We start from the raw sequence: 5,529 nt of genomic DNA, 5'->3' as shown, positions 1-5,529 counted from the left end.
GCAGTGTCCAACAGTAGTCAGCAAGCATTGACGGATTCCAGTTGCCCTGGCATCGTCTCTCCATCGTAGCAATGTCCTGGTGAAACCTTTCACTGTGTTCGTCACTGACAGCACAGAGATTTGCGGGGAAGAAGTCCAAGTGTGAGTGAAGGAAATGAATCTTGAGTGACATGTTGCACTTCATTGTCTTGTATGCTTTGAGAAGTTTGTCGACCACCTGAATGTAGTTTGGGGCTCTGTAATTGCCCAGAAAATTGTCAACAACGTCTTTGAAGACTTTCCAGGCAATTTTTTCCGGGCCAACTAACAGATCTTCAAACTGATTGTCACTCATAACATGTCTGATCTGGGGGCAACAAAAATGACCTCTTTGATCTTGGCATCAGTTATTCTTGGGAACATCTGTCTTAAATAACAAAAACCTTCACCTTCCTTGTTCAGTGCTTTCACAAAATTCTTCATGAGTCCCAGTTTTATGTGAAGAGGAAGCAAAAATATCTTTGCCGGGTTGACAAGCGATTCATGTGGCACATTTTCTGGAACTAACTTTTTACGGAGTGTCCAGTTTTGTCGAGAATAGTGCGACTCTTTGGCACGGCTGTCCTATTCACAGATGAAATAACAGTGCTTTGTATAGCCAAGCTGCATTCCTAGTAACAAAGCAATGACTTTAAGATTTCCACAGATATTCCAATTGTACCTGCTATTCTGGATGTGCTTCAGCAACAGTTCCATATTCTCATACTTTTCTTTCATGTGTGTTGCATAACCAACAGGCACTGAAGGATAAACGTTGTCATTGTGTAGCAGAACAGCTTTCAGGCTTAACATTGACGAATCAATGAAGAGACGCCACTATTCCGGGTTGTGATCACAACCCAAGGCCGAGAATATTCCTTCAATGTCACAACAGAAACAGAGACTATCGACTTGTGCAAACAATTTGATTATATCATGATGTCGGCCTCGAAACACAAAAATCTTTGTACCTGGTGACAGCAAACACCATTCCTGCAGTCTTAAAACCCAGCAGCTTGGCTTTTGCTTTTGACAGACCCAAATCTCTGACCAAATTGTTCATTTTGGACTGTGTTATCAGATGTGGATCGCCTGATGAGCATGGCTCAAAATCTGGGTCAATGTCACTGTCAGTATCCTGCATTGCAGTATCTTCATCTGGTTCGTCTAAGGTCCAATCCTCTGGTGGTTTCAGAATTGGAAGACTGTTGTCATGTGGCACGGGTCTCATTGCTGAAGGCAGATTAGGATATTCAATTGACTTCTTGTTTTTGGCAGAGAAACCAGACACATTAGTCAAACAGAAGTAACAGTCCATCACATGGTCTTTCTGTTCACGCCATATCATCGGAACAGCAAATGGCATTGTCTTTCAAGTGCCTCTGAGCCAGACTCTCAGACTGACCGCACATGTCGCACAGCAAATGTGAGGTTCCCATTCCTTGTCTTGATCACCAATTTTGCAGCTGAAATACAGATGATAAGCTTTCTTCACAAGAGCAGTCATCCAACATCTCTGAGGCGCAAGTGTATATTTGCCACAGAGATAGCAGAATGTATCACGGCTGTTACGACATTGACGAGACATATCGCCCGACACCAAAATGTCTATAGCATCAAGCTTACTTACTGTTATATTGCTACAGATATTATACTTTATCACGGATCCTCAATAGGATCCGTGATCACTTGCTCACCTACCAGTGACCAGAACAGTCTGGTTTTACGCCTAAGAAGTCTACCATCGACCGCATCCTGGCACTGAGAGTTCTCATGGAGTGCAAACGTGAATATCGGCAGAGTTTCTTTGCAGCCTTTGTTGATTTTCTCAAAGTGTTCGACTCAGATGATCTAGCTGCCCTGTGGGACATCCTGAGGAAACGCGGGATCCTCTCGAGGTTGCTGGATATCATGGCCGGCCTGTACACTTGTACTGTGAGTGCTGTGCAGAGTGGAGGCAGGACCTCTGTGTTTTTCCCATTTGATTCTGGGGATCGTTAGGGGTGTGTTCTTGCTCCTACTCTGTTCAATGCTTGTATGGACTGGGTGTTGGGCAAGGTCGTGGGGTCCAGTGGCTGTGGGGCATCTGTTGGTGAAGAAAGGTTCACAGATCTTGACTTTGCTGACGATGCTGTGATCTTCGCGGAGTCAATGGAGGCTCTGATCGGGGCGCTCGAGAGACTGAGAGAGGAGTCTGAGTGCCTGGGCTTGTGAGTGTCCTGGATAAAAACCAAGATCCAGGCCTTTAATGACCTCTTGGTCACAGCCATCAGCAGTGTGTCTCTTTGCGGAGAGAGTGTTGACCTTGTTGAGAGGTTTACTTACCTTGGCAGTGACATTCATGTCTCTGGTGACTCTTCCTATGAAGTCAGTAGATGGATTGGGAGAGCATGGGGGGTCATGAGGTCGCTGGAAAGGGGTTTGTGGTGCTCCTGATATCTATACAAAAGGTCAAAGGTCCAAGTCTTTAGAGTCCTGGTACTTCATATCTTGCTATATGGTTGCGAGACATGGATGCTATCCAGTGACCTGAGACGAAGACTGGACTCCTTTGGTACTGTGTCTCTCCAGAAAATCCTTGGGTACCATTGGTTTGACTTTGTGTCGAATGAGCTGTTGCTCATGGAGTCCCAAATGAGGCACATTACCTGCATTATGAGGGAGCGTCAGTTACAGCACTACGACCATGTGACGTGTTTCCCCGAGGGTGATCCAGCTCATAAGATCTTCATTGTTGGGGACCCGAGTGGCTGGACCAGACCAAGGGGTCACCCACATAACACCTGGCTGCGGCAGATACAGGGCCATTTCCGGATGGTGGGACTGGACCATGTCTCTGCCTGGGGGGTTGCAAACCGAATTGTTTCGTTGTGTAGTGGGTGTGGCAACACACTGTACCAGAGCATGCTCCCCAACTTGATTTGACTATACTTTACTATACTGATACTATACATACACACTGACTATCTATATTAACCAAATGAGCAGGATCGGTGTATGTAAGCCATCTTTATAGCATGCTGAGACAGCGTCAAGCTGCCCAGACCTGCCCAGGATGCCAACTTCCATAGAACAGCTTCCAACCTAAAGTATCTATCTATCTATCTATCTATCTATCTATCTATCTAACCTGGCCTGATTCCATGCCTGGACATGCCCAGGCTGCACAAACCATTATTGATAAGTCACTTACGGGAGCAAAAATGTTTGGATACAAGTATAAGAAAAAATCATGACAAAAACTTGGTTGTGCAGTGTAATGGGTATACACCAGCTGTCCACAGACAGTGAAAATGAGACACTGATCTCTCGCTCCTTATCCACAAAATCAGTTTTTTAGCGATGCAGATCGGAGTAACAAATTAACAGTGACTCTGTCCATTACAGCAGTGGAAGCTGCTGGAGGGCAAATGACCAACCATGGCAAAGTTAAGTAGAAAATATTTAGGATCCCTGGCCACTTTCTGTCCCTTGTAGTGTTGGGAGTACAAGTTATGTTACATAGTCAGATTACTTTTTAAAGTAACAGCTAACTTAATGCAATACTATTTTATTGAAGGAAAATGCTAACATTGCTTAAGCCACTCAAAACATGACTTTAATAATAATAATTATTCTTACTGCTTAATTTCCTATAAGTACTGTCTTTTTCCCCAAAGTCGTTACCTTTTGCGGCTGTCCCATAGTGTCCACGGTTTTTCCGGTTATCTAATGATATCCTGCATGTGATGAAGGGTAAATTTAATTGTCCCAGTTTAGGGTCACAGGGAGCCATTGATTATCACAGCAGCACCACCTGAAAGGTAAGAAGCAAAAGCATCTTAAGGGTCTCAGGGTGGGGATATAAAAAGGGGATGGGTGTTATTTACTTCAAAACACAGGAAGGACTAAACATGTTTTCTTAATTGAGAAGTAGTTGACCCCTATAATTAAATTTAAAATAGGCTTTTGTTGAGTTTGTTCTACTGTACCCAATGCTACAGCTGACCTCCTAAGAAATAACAAAGGCTTCAAATAAGGAACATTAAATGCTGCATTATAAATAGCATTGAATCCTGTTTATGTTATCATTTTGATCAGGAATGGAGTAGTTCAAGAAAATAGATTTATTTTTGCTACAAGCATGGGTTTCATATCTCTTTAAGAAAAAAGAAAAGGAAAATGTAGTGCATTGTATTGTAAGGTAATGCAATAAATCTTCTAAAAAGTAGCTGAATTACATACTTTAGTTACCCCAACACTGGTCACTTGTAAATGTTTGTTTTTTATATCTTGATATCATCCCCTGATCCACCAGTGAAAATAAACAGGTGTACTTAAGCAACTATCAGAATTAATGTTAAGTTTAACTCAATTATTTATATAGGTCTCGATTCTGGATGGAATTATTTCCAGACCTCAGAGATACAGGACATTTTAATAGAAGTTTTGAACATCAGTGCTTGCTAAGATTTTGCTTCAATGATGTCATACAGAAGGATCTGGATGAATGTGTGACTCGGTGGAACAGCCAACGGATTCACACTTCTAGAACTGCATCATGTCCTGGAGGAGTGCCCAATGAACTGTACTGCTTGGGTTGTTATTTCCCTAAGCTTTTTGTTTTATTTGTAGCTTAAACATAAATAAATGCAATTATACAGATCCATTCTTCAGTCTAGATTTGGCTTCAGATACTGTGGATTTAGGATTGAATGTACAGAACTGGATACTTTCCCTGAGTTAAATCAGCCAATGGATTAATGCAGTGACCGAAACAGTCACCTATAAAAGCCAGAGAACTGGGAGTCGCATCAGAACTGTACATACGTCTTAAAGAAACTGCTTGGGTATAACATCTAAAAATGTACACATTAATGAAATAGTGTCTCAAGTGTATGAAGATTAACTTGTGCTGTCCATGAATTTTTAATTTTACAGGAAAGGCTCCCATGTAAATTATCAAAGTGAAGTGTGAAATGAAATAAATTGGAGTAAAAGTAGTGCAAAGTATAAAATGTTTATTATAATGTTATATAAGTATGGAAAATAAATGTTTAATTTCAAGTATTCTTCATTTGTATTTTTTCCATGAAATCTCTCTTTCAGTTCTCAGGATTTAATGAAATTGTTCAAATGTAACATACGAATAAGAACACATTAACTCATATTCATTTGAAGCTTAAATAAACAGTAATCAAACATGTGGTTTCCTCAAAATCTCAAATCTAAGTTACATTACAAAATGAAGTAAAGTGTCTAAATGCCTGGTATCACTGTGTCCACCAGTGCAGATGGCTCTGAGCTCTCTGGCTGCAGTGATTTAAGGCACACACCTGTCCACATACTGTATAGTCTAACAGTCAGCCATGGTTTAAAAACAGCCAAATACTGGCAAATTTGAATTCCAATATCCATATGTAATTTAAACACATTGTATGAATCTAGCAGTGGTAATTTCAATGTGTTTGCCATTGGGAATAGTGAATCACTCAGACACTCAACTCTTGACAGCGGTTCCAATCCAGGCAG

This window comes from Erpetoichthys calabaricus, chromosome 4, assembly GCF_900747795.2.
Source record: "Erpetoichthys calabaricus chromosome 4, fErpCal1.3, whole genome shotgun sequence".
Taxonomy (NCBI): domain Eukaryota; kingdom Metazoa; phylum Chordata; class Cladistia; order Polypteriformes; family Polypteridae; genus Erpetoichthys; species Erpetoichthys calabaricus.
The sequence above is the reverse complement of the archived record's forward strand: the minus strand, read 5'-3'. Positions refer to the sequence as shown.